At 51.2% G+C, this 16,484-nt stretch overlaps 1 protein-coding gene across 1 annotated transcript in view; it reads left to right on the forward strand.

The window, feature by feature from the left end:
- The window catches only part of FAM47E (family with sequence similarity 47 member E), a gene marked incomplete at its 5' end in the record, with an annotated part of 68,275 nt that overhangs the window by 26,279 nt on the left and 25,512 nt on the right, over positions 1-16,484 (forward strand). The gene's annotated exons all lie outside the window — the stretch shown is intronic.

The raw sequence follows: 16,484 nt of genomic DNA on the forward strand, positions 1-16,484 counted from the left end.
TTAAGACTTTATTCATAGACACACACACACACACACACACACAGAGAGAGAGAGAGAGGGAGAGAGAGAGAGTCAGAGACACAGGCAGAGGGAGAAGCAGGCTCCATGCAGAGAGCCTGACGTGGGACTCGATCCAGGGTCTCCAGGATCACGCCCTGGGCTGCAGGTGGCGCTAAACCGCTGCGCCACCGGGGCTGCCCTTCTCTAATCTTTTTTAAAAATATATTTTATTTATTTGTTTATGAGAGACACACAGAGAAGGCAGACACAGAGGCAGAGGGAGAAGCAGGCTCCTGCTGGGAGCCCGAAGTGGGACTCCAGGATCACACTCTAAGCTGAAGGCAGATGCTCAACCACTAAGTGACCCATCTTATCTAATCTATGTTGTCTTGAAGTCTATTCTGTCTGATATTAATATAGTTAAATTAGGTTTCTTTTGGTTAATACCTGACTAGTATATCTTTATATTTCTCACTCTTTTTTAAAGATATATTTATTTATTTATTTATTTGAGAGAGAGAGTATGTGATATTGGGGGGAGGGAGAGGGAGAGGGAGAGAGAGAATCCCAAGCATACTCCACACTGAGTAGGAGCCAATCATGGAGCTTGATCTCATGGCCCTGAGATCATAATTTGAGTTGAAATCAAGAGCCAGAGATTGACTGAGCCAGCCAGGCACCCCTTTCTTCATATTTCTTTAATCAATATATTTGCACTCTTCTCTATTAAATAAAATAATTTAGTGTTTCAGATAAATCCTTTTTATTAATCTCTGCCAATTATCTTTATTACTTTTGTATACAACCCTCCTTTTAAAAGAGTAACTACAAAATAAAATAAAATAAAATAAATAAAAGAGTAACTACATATTTATAATTTCCTCTGCTCAACATTCCATCTCACTCCTTAATCTTCATTTTGGGATTAATTTTATCTTAAGTGCAACCTTTAGAATTTTCTTTAGTTATGCTCTGTTGATGATAATAAATTCTGCCAGTTTTTGTTTGTCTGAAAATGTGTTTTTTTTTTAAGATTTTATTTTTAGGTAATCTCTATACCCAACATAGGGCTTGAACTCATGACCCTGACATCAAGAGTCACATGCTCTTCCAACTAAGCCAGCCAGGTACCCTTGAAAGTATTTTTTGAGCCATATTATTGAAAGGGAGTTTTGCTAGGTATACAGTTCTTAACTGACAGTTGTTTTCACTCAAACCTTGGTTATTTTACTTTTATCATTGCTTCAGAAGAAGTTAGCTTTTGATCTATTTTTTGTTCCTTTGTAAGTAGTCTATCTTTTCTATCTAGCTACTTTTAATATCAGTTATTTGTCCTTTGTATTCATGGTGAAGTGCTAAATAAGATTTTATTCTTCTTTTCTTTTTTTAAATATTTTTATTTTTAAGTAATATCTACACCCAATGTGGGGCTTAACCTCAGAACCCCAGGATCAAAAGTTACCTGCTCCACTGACTGAGCCAGCCAACCACCCTTCTTTTTTTTTTTTTTAATATTTTATTTATTTATTCATGAGGGACAGAGAGAGAGAAAGACAGAGAGAGAGCCAGAGACACAGGCAGAGGGAGAAGCAGGCTCCATGCAGGGAGCCTGATGTGGGACTGGATCCAGGGACTCCAGGACCATGCCCTGGGCTGAAGGCAGGCGCTAAACCGCTGAGCCACCCAGGGATTCCCCCCCAACCACCCTTCTTATTTATCTTATTTGGGGTCTATTGTTCATCCTAAAATTGAGGATTTGTATATCTTAAAAAGTCTGGAAAATTCTCAGCCATTATCTGTTAAAATATTGCCTCTTTATTATCTTCTTTTGGAAATCTGATTAGAAGTATGGGAGACCTCCTCACACAAATTTCTTCTCTTCCATATTTTCTGTTTCTTTACCTTTTTGTGCTATACTCTCAGCATTTATTCAGAGCTATCTCTACTAATTATCTTGTGCACTGGCCTAATCAGTTTAGCCAGTCCAGAGTTTTTAATTGAGATAATTATATTTTTCATTTCTAGAAGTTCTATTTGGTTCTTTTTCAAATTTATATTTTAAAAAATGCTGTCTGGGATCCCTGGGTGGCGCAGCGGTTTGGCGCCTGCCTTTGGCCCGGGGCGCGATCCTGGAGACCCGGGATCGAATCCCACATCGGGTTCCCGGTGCATGGAGCCTGCTTCTCCCTCTGCCTCTGTCTCTGCCTCTCTCTCTCTCTCTGTGTGTGACTATCATAAATAAATAAAAATTGAAAAAAAAAATGGTGTCTTGTGCTTTGCTCATATTTCTGATTCCCTCTATTATTATTTCCAAAACACATGAAACATGCTTATTTTGTGTACATAAACATATGTATTTATACAAAATTAATCTTGTTTACATATATTCTGTATCGAACATCTCAATACATAAAGTTTCTGTAGATCTGATTCTCTTCTTTGTTGTTTCTGCTGTCTCTTAGTCACTGTGCCTTGTTTCCTTGTGGGTTTTATTTTTGTTGGTGAGCTTATGTCCACTGTAAATGCTGTAGAAATGCTGTAAGAACTGGCTGAGGGTACAGTCATTTAGACTCCTTGCAGCCCTGCAGGGATGACTGGTAATATTTTGTACAGATGCCAAAGGTTTCTACTAATCCAGCACCACTTTATAATTTCCCAGCTTAAAGTTCTGTTATTCTAGTTGTTCAAATGCTTTTTTTTTTTTTCTGGAAAGTACCATGAACTAAGTAAGTATTGCTGCGTATGTAGTAGACTGCTTACAGAGACAGTAATCAGTCCTTGAGTGGGAAGGATGCAGTAATAGTGTTTGGCAACCCTGTAATGGGTATTTGAGTAATCCTATTTGGAAATAAAATGGTTATGCCATCTGGCAGAAAAGCTAAAAGAGATACCCAGGACCTCATTATCCTCACTCTTCAGTAACATCTACTCATTAGATTACTATATATAACACATTTTACCTTTGTGTTGCAAAAGAGACAGAGTCAGAATAAATGAGAGATTCCCTGAGTTATGACTATAATTTAGGCATAGAATGTGATGAAATAAAAAGGTTATTTGTCTACTACTAGATATGGAGTCAAAGTTACCACATGGAGCAAAGATCAACTTGTAAGGATGTGAAAGTCATGAAATAGGTATTCAGCCAGTATCCCAAGTGTGTTTTATTCCCCCACTGCATCCCCAGTGCCTCAGATGGCCATAACAGCCAGTATCTGTTGAACGAGTACCTACCGAATGCCAGGTCCAGCACTAGGAGCACAGAAGACAAAACTCCTACCCTTGGTTTTATGAAAAAGCCTACTTCCTCAAAGTCCTAGAAGCTTGAATCTGCAACCATGAAAGATATTACCAAAGATAATGAAAACAATGAATCAGACTCCTTATAATGATTACATCTGTTGTTTTCTCCATTTCTTAATATAACTCTATGAAGTAGGCAGGGCAAATATTACTACCCCCAATTCTTTTTTTTCCTTTTTTTAATTAAATTTATTTTTTATTGGTGTTCAATTTGCCAGCATATAGAATAACGCCCAGTGCTCATCCCGTCAAGTGCCCACCTCAGTGCCTGTCACCCAGTCACCACCACCCCCCCGCCCACCTCCCCTTCCACTACCCCTAGTTCGTTTCCCAGAGTTAGGAGTCATTCATGTTCTGTCTCCCTTTCTGATATTTCCCACTCATTTTTTCTCCTTTCCCCCTTATTCCCTTTCACTATTTTTTATATTCCCCAAATGAATGAGACCATATAATGTTTGTCCTTCTCTGATTGACTTACTTCACTCAGCATAATACCCTCCAGTTCCATCCACGTTGAAGCAAATGGTGGGTATTTGTTGTTTCTAGTGGCTGAGTAATATTCCATTGTATACATAGACATCTACTTTATCCATTCATCTTTCGATGGACACCGAGGCTCCTTCCACAGTTTGGCTGTTGTGGATATTGCTGCTATAAACATCGGGGCTCAGGTATTCCAGCGTTTCACTGCATCTGAATCTTTGGGGTAAATCCCCAGCAGTGCAATTGCTGGGTTGTCTGGTGGATCTATTTTTAACTCTTTGAGGAGCCTCCACACAGTTTTCCAGAGTGGCTGCACCAGTTCACATTCCCACCAACAGTGCAGGAGGGTTCCCCTTTCTCCACATCCTCTCCAACATTTGTGGTTTCCTGCTTTGCTAATTTTCCCCATTCTCACTGGTGTGAGGTACCTATATTACTACTGCTCAGCAGTTCTGGAGGGCTTCTTAATTGCCAGCACTGTTAAGTGCTTTACATTCATTATCTCATTGATCTGCCAGTAACCCTTATAAGGAGATACTATTATTTCCTCCACTTCAGACTAGAAAATCAATGGAACTAAAAAAAATTTTGAGTAATTGTGCCCCGGGGGTACGTAACTATTAAGTAGCTGAGTCAGGATTCATCTCAGGTGGTGGGACTCCAGGGCTTTATAGCTGAACACATAAAGCAAGTGAAGATGCTGGAGGCAGTGTAACAGCAATTCAGCCAGCTTTAAGGATTAACTTGCTTCGAGTTTATGCATTCCTTGCTTGCTGACCCAAATCCTTAATCTGTAGCAGAACTAGGTTGTTTTCCTTGAGATATCCAGACCACTGGCCTTGAGGAGTGAAAGACCATACTTCCCCAGAAGATAAGGCATTAGAAAACAGCTGCCAGAGATGGCAGCAAGTCTGTTCAGGGTCATGCCCTCATGGACTTACTGCCTGGAACCTGCTCCTCCTGCCCACAGCCTCTCTCCCTTTTCCCACACCCTCCGCATTAAAAATCCTTCCGCTTCTCCTGGATGTGGAAGATGGTCTCAGAGACGTTGGTCCACCGTCCTCCCAGGTCGCTGGCTTCATGAATAAAGCAACCCTTCTTTGCCTATCATCGTTTGTCTCTCCAATGTTGACTTTTCAGCTGCGGGCACCAAACCTGAGTTAAGAACTGGTTCTGCCTCCTTAACTAGTACCAGTTAGAGCAGCTTTACTAGTATCCAGATATTTAACAGATTTTTTGAAGGTGAAGCTAGTTTATTCTCAGAGAGTTTGAAGATGAGAAGACTCATCTTTAAACGATTAGGAAAATTATCCCACTGTAACAGAAACAATTTAAAGAAATTTAACATTTGAGGACAGGAGAATGCTTTGCTGCTATTTGCCTCTGGAGCAATGCTTCATCTTTAAGTCAGGAACATTCAGAAGTAGTAAGAGAACTTAGCAAAACCCTCATGCAGTCGGTACTTCCGTGGGCGTCTGCCCACCGGGACCACAGGGCGGGGGGTGCTTCACAGCGGGGAGCAGGTCTCGGCAAAAGAATCCCAGGACACGGGGGCTGGAAGGGGCCCTGGAGATCAGCTGGGACTAGATGGTGGCGCTCAGGCCCCAGTTTGCAGGGCGGTGAGGGCCAGGGATTCCCGAGACCTCCAGAAAACATTCCATGCTAAGATGCCTCCCCGCCATCCCCAATCAGTCTATCCCTTTCCTTCCGTTTTCACTCGTTTGCTGTTGCTCTCTCCAGCCGCCTTCTTCCTACCGCGAGCAAACCCCTTCTGGGGGGCGGTGAGCGAAGCAGGCGCGGCGGGAAAGGACGGGGCCGCCGGGGGACAGCGAGGGGCCGAGGGGACAGCGAGAGGCGGGGGGACAGCGAGGGGCCGGGGGGACAGCCAGGGGCCGGGGGGGACAGCGAGAGGCGGGGGGGACAGCGAGGGGCCGAGGGGACAGCGAGAGGCGGGGGGACAGCGAGGGGCCGGGGGGACAGCCAGGGGCCGGGGGGGACAGCGAGAGGCGGGGGGGACAGCGAGGGGCCGAGGGGACAGCGAGAGGCGGGGGGACAGCGAGGGGCCGGGGGGACAGCCAGGGGCCGGGGGGGACAGCGAGAGGGCGGGGGGGACAGCGAGGGGCCGGGGGGACAGCGAGGGGCCGGGGGGGACAGCGAGAGGCGGGGGGGACAGCGAGGGGCCGGGGGGGACAGCGAGAGGGCAGGGGGACAGCGAGGGGCCGGGGGGCAGCGAGGGGCCGGGGGGGACAGCGAGAGGCGGGGGGGGACAGCGAGGGGCCGAGGGGACAGCGAGGGGCGGAGGGGACAGCGAGGGGCCGAGGGGACAGCGAGGGGCCGGGGGGACAGCGAGAGGCGGGGGGGGACAGCGAGGGGCCGGGGGGCAGCGAGGGGCCGGGGGGGACAGCGAGAGGCGGGGGGGACAGCGAGGGGCCCAGGGGACAGCGAGGGGCGGGGGGACAGCGAGAGGCGGGGGGGGACAGCGAGGGGCGGGGGGACAGCGAGGGGCGGGGGGACAGCGAGAGGCGGGGGGGACAGCGAGGGGCCGAGGGGACAGCGAGGGGGCGGAGGGACAGCGAGAGGCGGGGGGGACAGCGAGGGGCCGAGGGGACAGCGAGGGGCCGGGGGGACAGCGAGAGGCGGGGGGGACAGCGAGGGGCCGGGGGGCAGCGAGGGGCCGGGGGGGACAGCGAGAGGCGGGGGGGACAGCGAGGGGCCGAGGGGACAGCGAGAGGGGCGGAGGGGACAGCGAGGGGCCGAGGGGACAGCGAGGGGCCGGGGGACAGCGAGAGGCGGGGGGGACAGCGAGGGGCCGAGGGGGGCAGCGAGGGGCCGGGGGGGACAGCGAGAGGCGGGGGGGGACAGCGAGGGGCCAGGGGGACAGCGAGGGGCCGGGGGGGACAGCGAGAGGCGGGGGGGACAGCGAGGGGCGGGGGGACAGCGAGGGGCCGGGGGGGACAGCGAGGGCGAGGGGACAGCGGGGGCGGGGACAGCGAGAGGCGGGGGGACAGCGAGGGGCCGAGGGGACAGCGAGGGGCGGGGGGACAGCGAGGGGCGGGGGGACAGCGAGGGGCCGGGGGACAGCGAGGGGCGGGGGGACAGCGAGGGGCCGGGGGGCAGCGAGGGGCCGGGGGGACAGCGAGAGGCGGGGGGACAGCGAGGGGCCCAGGGGACAGCGAGGGGCGGGGGGACAGCGGAGAGGCGGGGGGGGACAGCGAGGGGCCGGGGGACAGCGAGGGGCGGAGGGGACAGCGAGGGGCCGGGGGACAAGCGAGAGGGCGGGGGGACAGCGAGGGGCCGGGGGGACAGCGAGAGGCGGGGGGACAGCGAGGGGCGGGGGACAGCGAGAGGCGGGGGACAGCGGGGGCGGGGGGGACAGCGAGAGGGCGGGGGGACAGCGAGGGGCCGAGGGGACAGCGAGGGGCGAGGGGAAAGCGAGTGGCCGGGGGGGACAGGCGAGGGCCCGGGGACAGCGAGGGGCGGGGGGGACAGCGAGCGGCAGGGGGGGACCAGCGAGGGGACAGCGAGGGGCGGAGTGGACAGCGAGAGGCGGGGGGGACAGCGAGGGGACAGCGAGGGCGGAGGGGACAGCTGAGAGGCGGGGGGACAGCGAGGGGCCAGGGGACAGCGAGGGGCGGGTGGGACAGCGAGAGGGCGGGGGGGACAGCGAGGGGCCGAGGGGACAGCGAGAGGCGGGGGGGACAGCGAGAGGCGGGGGGGACAGCGAGCGGGCCGGGGGGACAGCGAGGGGCCGGGGGGACAGCGAGAGGCGGGGACAGCGAGGGGCCGGGGGGACAGCGAGAGGCGGGGGGACAGCGAGAGGCGGGGGGGGACAGCGAGGGGCCGAGGGGACAGCGAGAGGCGGGGGGGACAGCGAGAGGCAGGGGGACAGCGAGGGGCGGGGGGGACAGCGAGAGGCGGGGGGGACAGCGAGGGGCCGGGGGACAGCGAGGGGCCGAGGGGACAGCGAGGGGCCGGGGGGGACAGCGAGAGGCGGGGGGGACAGCGAGGGGCCGGGGGACAGCGAGAGGCGGGGGGGACAGCGAGGGGCCGGGGGACAGCGAGAGGCGGGGGGACAGCGAGAGGCGGGGGGACAGCGAGGGGCGGGCGGGACAGCGAGGGGCCGAGGGGACAGCGAGGGGCGGGGGGACAGTGAGAGGCGGGGGGGACAGCGAGGGGACAGCGAGGGGCGGAGGGGACAGCGAGAGGCGGGGGGACAGCGAGGGGCCGGGGGGACAGCGAGAGGCGGGGGGACAGCGAGAGGCGGGGGGGACAGCGAGAGGCGGGGGGGACAGCGAGGGGCCGAGGGGACAGCGAGGGGCCGGGGGACAGCGAGGGGCCGAGGGGACAGCGAGGGGCGGGGGGACAGTGAGAGGCGGGGGGGACAGCGAGGGGACAGCGAGGGGCGGAGGGGACAGCGAGAGGCGGGGGGACAGCGAGGGGCCGGGGGGACAGCGAGAGGCGGGGGGACAGCGAGGGGCCGGGGGGACAGCGAGAGGCGGGGGGACAGCGAGAGGCGGGGGGGACAGCGAGGGGCCGAGGGGACAGCGAGGGGCCGGGGGGACAGCGAGAGGCGGGGGGACAGCGAGGGGCCGAGGGGACAGCGAGAGGCGGGGGGGACAGCGAGGGGCCGAGGGGACAGCGAGGGGCCGAGGGGACAGCGAGGGGCCGGGGGACAGCGAGAGGCTGGGGGGACAGCCAGGGGCGCGGCGGGGGGGGGCGGGCCGAGGTGTCCTGGAGACCCGGCGGCCGGGAGGGGCCGTGGCGATCCCGGCGCTCGGGCGGGCCGGCGGCGCCCAGCCAGGCCAGCGGGCGGGTAGTGCGGGCCGGTCAGCGCGCCGGCGGGAGGTCCCGCTGCCCTTTCTCCCCAAGGTCCCTGGCACCCAAGTGATCATGGTCCAGGCGACGCTGCCGTCGCAGACTTCCCGGGGGTGCAGAGCAACGCTCCCCCCCGCGCGGACCAGTCCTCCGCAGGGCCCGGCCCCGCCGACCGCCGGCTCTCGGGGTTGCCCGCTGGGCCCGCAGCCGTGGGCCACCAGGCTGGTGACGGAGACCACCCGGGGCCTGTGTCTGCGGGGAGGGCCCCAGACCCGGGGGGCTGCCGCCCAGTTGAACGGTTGCCTCCCGGCCCCAGGGCAGGGACCCAAGGCTTTTTGTTTTCGCAGCCTCCTGGCACTACTTAGGAGAGTGGAATTGGGCTGTCTTGGAGGCGGCCCCACACGGTGGCAGATCCAAAAGTCCACCAAAGTCAAGGGCTAGTGCTCTTCCGGGTTGCCTAGCGACTTTACACAAGGCAGTTGCTCCTTCTGGGCTCGGTTTGCTCAACTGTAAAATGGGAACAACAAAATGAATCAGCTCTGTAGGATTGTCTGAGGATTAACTGACATAGCATGTAAAGGCAGTTACTGGCACTCAGTATAGGGTATACATTTTAGCAATCATGAACACTTTGGAATCCTTTCCCCCCCACATTTTCAAAGTTTTTGTTTTGAAATCATTATAGATCACAAGAAGTTGCAAAAATAGTACAGAGGTCCGTGTACCCTTCTTCAGCTGCTTCCAGCTTACATAACTGTAGTACATGACCAAAGCAGGAAATGGGCGTTGGCAGGATGTGTTAGACTGCAGACTTCACTTGGATTTCACCAGATTTTGCTTGCAGTTGTGTGTGTATAAAATCTATAAAATTTTGTCATATGTATTCATCAAGATACAAAATAATTGCCTCACCACTAGGGAACTACTTCTTGCAACCCCTTTATCCACACTCCCTTCCCCACCCCAACCTTTGGCAACCATAACTGTTCATTTCCATAATTCTGTTCTTTGGGGATGTTAGATAAATATAATAATAGAGTATAAAACCTTTTGAGGGGCAGCTCAGGTGGCTCAATGGTATAGTGCCGCCTTCAGCCCAGTGCGTGATCCTGAGACCAGGACGGAGTCCCTCGACCGGCTTCCTGCATGGAGCCTGCTTCTCCCTCTGCCTGTGTCTCTGCCCCTCTCTGTCTCTGTGTCTCTCATGAATAAATAAATAAAATCTTAAAAAAAAAAAAAAACCCTTTGAGATGGGCTTTTTTTTTCTTTTTTTTCATTCAGCATAAAGCTCTTGAGATCTATCCAAGATACCATATTGGTAGTTTGTTCATTTTTTTTTTTTTTAGTTTGTTCATTTTTTAAGAGATGTATTTATTTATTCACTTGAGCGAGAGACAGAGAGAGCGCGGGCAGGCAGGAGGAGAGGGAGACAGAGAGAGAGAAGCAGACTGCCCTAGGCCAAGCTCAACTCCAGGACCCCAAGAACATGACCTGAGCTGAAAGCAGATGCTTAACTGACTCAGCCACCCAGGCGCCCCAGGAGTTTGTTCATTTTTATTGTTTGTATGGATGTACCTCTGTTTGTTTATTCATTTTACCTATTGAGACACATTCAGGTGTTCTAGTTTTTGGCTGTTGCTATCAATATTTGTTTACAGGTTTTTGTACAAACAAAAGTTTTCATTTCTTTAGGACAAATGATTAATACTCTTTCCCAATTCTTAAAGAGGGAAATAACCATCCATACACCATATGCTAATAACTGTGAAAATAGTAAATGTTTAGGGAAAAAATGTTTTCAGTTTTATTTCCTGGGTCAAGCAAAACTTTTCATAAGGTTAACAAAATGCAAAGGTAAGTTTATTAGCTATGAGAAGCAAAGCAGGGTCACGGGACGCCCTCCTGCTATAGTGGTTGCCTGTTCATCTCTGAGAACTCAGTTTCTTTATTTAGAAGGGAGGAGGAGGTGGACTAGATTTCCTTCAGGTTCTGCTAGCTCTAACATTCTATGAGGCTTGAGCTAGCTGCCATACTTTCCTCAATTTGAGTGGTATAAAGTCTATAAGCAAAAATCTCAAGTCATCAGGTTTGATTTCATGAAATGCGTGGGTGTTTGAGTTAGTCGTCAATGCGTGGAAAATAAACTTTGTAAAGATATCTAATATTGTAGAAGGTTATTGCTAGTAGGTCATGCTGATGGGTCATCAAATCTTAAGGTTAAATGTAATTTCAGTATCCCACCACTTAGCTATTTAAGAGTGAGTTTTTAATTTCAGAGCGCAGCTTTTTGTATCCTTTCATTTAGATCTTCACAGTAGAACTGGTTTAAGGCCAAGCACCTACATATGCACACACAGCAAGCGGTAAGTTTCTGGGACTCACAAGAAAAGAATAGGGATTAAGCTGGAACCTCTTAAAAATGCTTTGTGCCTGTAAAGATGAGTGCAACAGGAGTAGATTTGGTGTAATGAGCCATTACAGATGAAAGGAGCCTGGGGGTAGAAGAGGCTTCAGGGAAAGACACCAATAATATAGAAATATCTGACTAAGGCAGTGATGTAGTAAGATAATGAGTGATCTGGGCAGCCCGGGTGGCTCAGCGGTTTGGCGCCGCCTTCAGCCCAGGGCATGATCCTGGAGACCAGGGATGGAGTCCCATGTCGGGCTCCTGCATGGAGCCTGCTTCTCCCTCTGCCTGTGTCTCTACCTCTCTTTCTGTGAATCTCATGAATAAATAAATAAATCTTAAAAAAAAATTAAAGATAATGAGTGATCTGCCCTTGACCTGTTAGTACTTGGTCCCAAGTCATGGCTTAGGTAGGCAATGGCTGGATGTGTTAGATAATCGGGGAGCTGGCCTTATTTTCCTTCCATCAACTGCTTCCATCTCATATTTATGCCCTAACAACTCAGCGCAGACAGGGGTCAGGTGGGTAAGGAAACTGGATGAAGCAGGCTGGGTAGAATAAATCAGTAGGGAGGGGTGGAGTCTGTGACTAAGAGAGTCACATAGGACTGTCTGTAGGGGCAACCATTGTACCAACTACTACTCCACAGAAAGATGGACCCCGTGTTCCCTGAGAGCCTGACTTTTGTTATAGATTATGTATGTGAACTTTTTTTTTTTTTAATGTCAGATACTCTAGTTTAGTGTTTAAACACTTTTCTCTGGAGTCACACTACGTGGATTAAAATCCCACCTCTAACACTTATTAGCTGTGGAATCTTTCACAAGGGTTTGTTTTGCTCTTAAATTTCTTTGTGCCTCAATTTCCTTATCTATAAGTGGGAAGAATGCCAGTACTTGGTACCTACTTCATTGGATTGTTATAGGATTTAGGTAAGTTAATACATGTAAAGCATTTAGAATATGCTTATTATATAAAAAAGTCTTCAGTATGTGTTAGCTATTCTAATTCTTATGCAAACAGAAAAGGGACACAGGACAGGTTTGTAGGCCCCATGCAGCCCCTGGACTGCCAGTCTGCAACCTTTGACCCTCTGAGTTTAGGGACTTAACTCAGGCTCACAGAGGTTTAATAAAATGTCAAGGTCATTCAGCTAGTTAGGGGCAAGTTGTCCCTGGGATCCAGGTTCTTCCCACTGCACTGTGATTCTTTTTTTTTTTTTTTAAGATTTTATTTATTTATTCATAGAGACGCAAAGACACAGGCAGAGGGAGAAGTAGGCACCACGTAGAGAGTCCGACGCCGGACTCAATCCAGGGTCTCCAGGATCACGCCCTGGGCTGCAGGCGGCGCTAAACCGCTGCGCCACCAGGGCTGCCCACTGTGATTCTTTAAAGGATAAGAAAAAGTCCCTGGAGGGGCAGCAGCTTGTGAGTGTCCTTCACAAGGAGAATGGATAGATGAACCATGGTGGCAGCAGGTGGTAATAATGAATGAGATTTACACCTAGTGACGTGGATGGGTCTTTCTAACATGGTGCTTGGCATACCAGTAAGAAACAGAATAGTACTTTTATGTAAATGAAGAACACATGCACATAAAAGGATGATACAGATATTATGAGGAGTGTACAGGCAAAAGGGTACATTTTAAGTCTGCGAGAGTGGTTTTGCCTGTGCCAGGAAAGCCATGAGAACGGGATGTAGGATAAGAGCCTAAAGCAAATGGGAGAGGGACCTTGCACAGAGCAGAGATAAGGTGCGGGTGACCAGGAGTCGAATTAGCTCTCCACGGAACCCCTTCTCCCCTACCTCACCTTCTCCAGAAAGGTGGAGGCCAGCCTCCTTACAGCCCCAGTCTCCCACCCCAAGCCCCATGATCCCTACAATCAGGCACGTTGCCTTCCAGGTACAAAGCGAATCTACCTTCCAAGTATTTCACAAAGCACAGGCCCGGGCCCAGGGGCCGCACCTCCCTGAACAGCCTGCCGGGGACATTCTCAAAGAAGGGGCTGGATGACTTTAGGAGACGCTGCCCACCACACAAAGGTCTGAACACTCAGGGTCCACGGGAGGCCTTTGTCCCCCAGATCCATCACACAACTCCCCTAAAGAAGAGGCAGCACCAGCCGCCCCAGGAAGCAAGCAAGCTCTCGCCAGCCCAGGGGGCACAGAAGGCACTTCTTCCACACAGAAGCCCAGCTGACCCTGCACCCCTTGGCTCTCTACTCTCAACTGGGGGAAGACATGCCTGTTGAGGTGACCTCCTGACCCAGGGTTGTGGGAGGGCCTTCACTGGGGCCTGGAAAAGAACTTTCCTTAGATGTGTGGGAGCTCCTCTGAGGGGTGTCAGACTTGTCTGGGGGAGGGGATGACAAATGCCTCCCAGGGCAAGAGCTCTCACGGGGGCTAGGGCAGCCTTCCTTTCTCTGCTTCTGGGAAGGACATCAGCAGCGATGTACTTGCCACTTCCTATGAAGCCGCGCAACTTCTGAAGGTCCAGTAAACCAGAAACATTCGACTTCTGTTCCCTTGACGTTCAACCGGTCTACTTTGCTTGGGACCTTTTGAGGCTAGAAACCAAAGGGCAGATTGTCCAGGGCTTCTGTTACTTTAGCCTGGTGTTAGGAGGTGTCCGTAGCCTTTAACTAATGGATGGGTAGCAGGCAGAGGGGCACCTGAGAGGTCATGGGGAAGAGTCCCCACATTGTCAGGCTGGCTTTGGATGACAGCTCCATTATGTCACCAGTGTCCGGGGCTGCTTCAGACTCTGAGCTCCACAGTCCTTAGCGTATGTCTCTTGTTCTTTTTTCTCAGGATGGCTTCCACACCTTCAGGCATCAGGTCTGTCAGGGGGGAGGGGGCAAAGCTTAGAGGGTCCATGCCAGCCGACTCTGTCTTTTAATTTGACAAGTAAGAACTTGTCCAGTAGGGATCCCTGGGTGGCGCAGCGGTTTGGCGCCTGCCTTTGGCCCAGGGCGCGATCCTGGAGACCCGGGATCGAATCCCACATCAGACCCCCGGTGCATGGAGCCTGCTTCTCCCTCCGCCTGTGTCTCTGCCTCTCTCTCTCTCTCTCTCTCTGTGACTATCATAAATAAATTAAAAAAAAAAAAAAAAAAAGAACTTGTCCAGTAAACATCCCATTCATCTGACCACTTCTAGCTGCTAGGGAATCTAGAAAATTGAGTTTCTTGGTTGGGCATTGGGACAGAGAGCAAAATCTAGAATATAGTTCTGTTAGATTTAAGGAAAAAGGCAGAATGGATGTTGGGTGCCTGCTACCCCACCCCCACCTGTGTAATCTGTTCCCTAAGTCAGTTAGCATGGCAATTGTTCAGAAAGGCAACCTTCTCCCCAAAGCCCTTTGATGGCCCTCTCTTACTCAGAGTAAAGTCCTTGCCATGGTCTGAAAGGCCCAGCACCTCTGTCTACTCTCTGCCCCACCCCTGCTCTGCACCCCCTCCAACCTCACCACCTACTCCTCTGCTCTCACCCTGCTCCAGCCACCCTGACCTCCTGGCTGCTCTGTGAACATGAGTGAGCATGTCTAATTCAGATCTCTCTTCTGTGCCTGGGACAACTACCCCTACGTGCCTGTCTGGCTCACTCCTTCGCTTCCTTCAGATCCTTGCTCCAATGTCTCATAAAACAACACTTTCCTTCTACCCCACCCTCTGTCCCTCATCATGATCTATTTTTCATCCTAGCTCTTGTTACCACTGGGCCAGAATAAAATCTCTAGAAAGGCAGAGACTTTACCTGTGTCTTTCACTGTGTGTCACTAATTAATACCTGGCATAGAGTCACTCAACAAATATTTGTGCATAATGAATGAATGAATAAATTATTAGTGGCAGAAAAGTCTATAGAATTCTAATCAATTATTTTCCACTTGGGGCTTTCTCCAACTGCCTCCTGCAGGCCAGAGTTTCTAAGGCCATGACAAATAGATGATTTCCACATACCCTCAGATGGCACTTGGGATTGTGGTCCTTATTACCATGTTTCACCTGTCCAGCTGGGTGTGTTGTCTTCTTTCCAAGGCAGGATTTCTTCTTATGGTACTCTGATAGCCACCAGCTTCTCTAGATTTGAGTTCTACCAAGAAAAAGAATGCCTCTTTCTGTATGCTTCCAGCAAAATCCCATAGTCTAGTTCCCATGGGTAAAATTTGGGTTATGTGCCTGTTCCTAAACCAGTCGCTATGGTCTCCATTGTTCTGACCTGTCTGTGGAGCAAGGAGAATGTCCAAAGAAAAATCTAGACACTGTTATTTATAGGAGGAAGAATGGGTACTGGGCAGTCAAAAGCTATAGAAACCTCTAGAGGCTCTTGACTCAATGGGGCCAGAAGGGACTGGGGTGGGCCCCAGGGACAGAATTTTAGCACAACAGGCACATACTAGTGTCTAGATGGGGGACACTAACCCACAGCAGCAATCAGAGTTTTTACACAGAAACTGATGAATGGCACAGCCGGCCAGAAATGCAAAGCAAAGGGGCATGTTGGTCTGTTCTGTTTTAGAATCAAGGGGTCTTCTTTTTCAGCACATTTTTCTTTCCTCTAAGGCCGTTTTCTGTTTGTACAGCTCTTATCAAAGGTGCTGGAAGTGCTGGATCCTGACAGGAGACTGGAGGACACATGGGCTTATTGTCAGGGCTTCAGGAAAAGAACAAAGGCATATGTTTACCTCTTTCCTAGCTGTCTCTCCTTACTCAAATCTTAAGTTCTGTGAGGACAGGGACTAAACTTTATTTACAGTTGAGTTTTAATGTCTAGAACTGTGCTTGGTACTTAGTTGGTATTTAATAAGTGCTTGTTGAGGGATCCCTGGGTGGTGCAGCAGTTTAGCGCCTGCCTTTAGCCCAGGGCGCGATCCTGGAGACCCGGGATCGAATCCCACATCAGTGTCCCGGTGCATGGGGCCTGCTTCTCCCTCTGCCTATGTCTCTGCCTCTCTCTCTCTCTCTCTCTCTCTCTGTGACTATCATAAATAAATAAAAAATTTTAAAAAACATTAAAAAAATAAAGATTTAAAAAAAAATAAGTGCTTGTTGAATGGATGGATGGATGGATGGATAGATAAATTAATACTTGGGTGCTATGAAAAAAAGGTACAAAATGCTGGGAAGGAAGTGTGGGTTCTGGGGACAGCCTGTGAATACCTCCCTAAGGAAGGGACATGTATGTTGGAACATAAGGGAGATGAGGAAATGCAGAAGGCATTGCAGTCAGATGGTACAACATGGGCAAAAGCCCTGTGGTTGAAGAGAGCATGATGAATTCATGAACCTGAGAGAAGGCCACAATGGCTGGAGCTCAGAGAGTGAGGGAGGGTGGTAATTCCAGAAGAATCTGGAGATACAGGCAAGGATCAGGCCCTGAAGAGTCTTGGAAATTGAGTTAAGACATAGGTCTTTAATGGAAGAGTAATAATCTTTTAAACACAAAAAATTGTACCTGAACGTTCCAA

The sequence above is a fragment of the Vulpes lagopus genome, chromosome 6 (genome assembly GCF_018345385.1).
Source record: "Vulpes lagopus strain Blue_001 chromosome 6, ASM1834538v1, whole genome shotgun sequence".
Lineage (NCBI taxonomy): Eukaryota > Metazoa > Chordata > Mammalia > Carnivora > Canidae > Vulpes > Vulpes lagopus.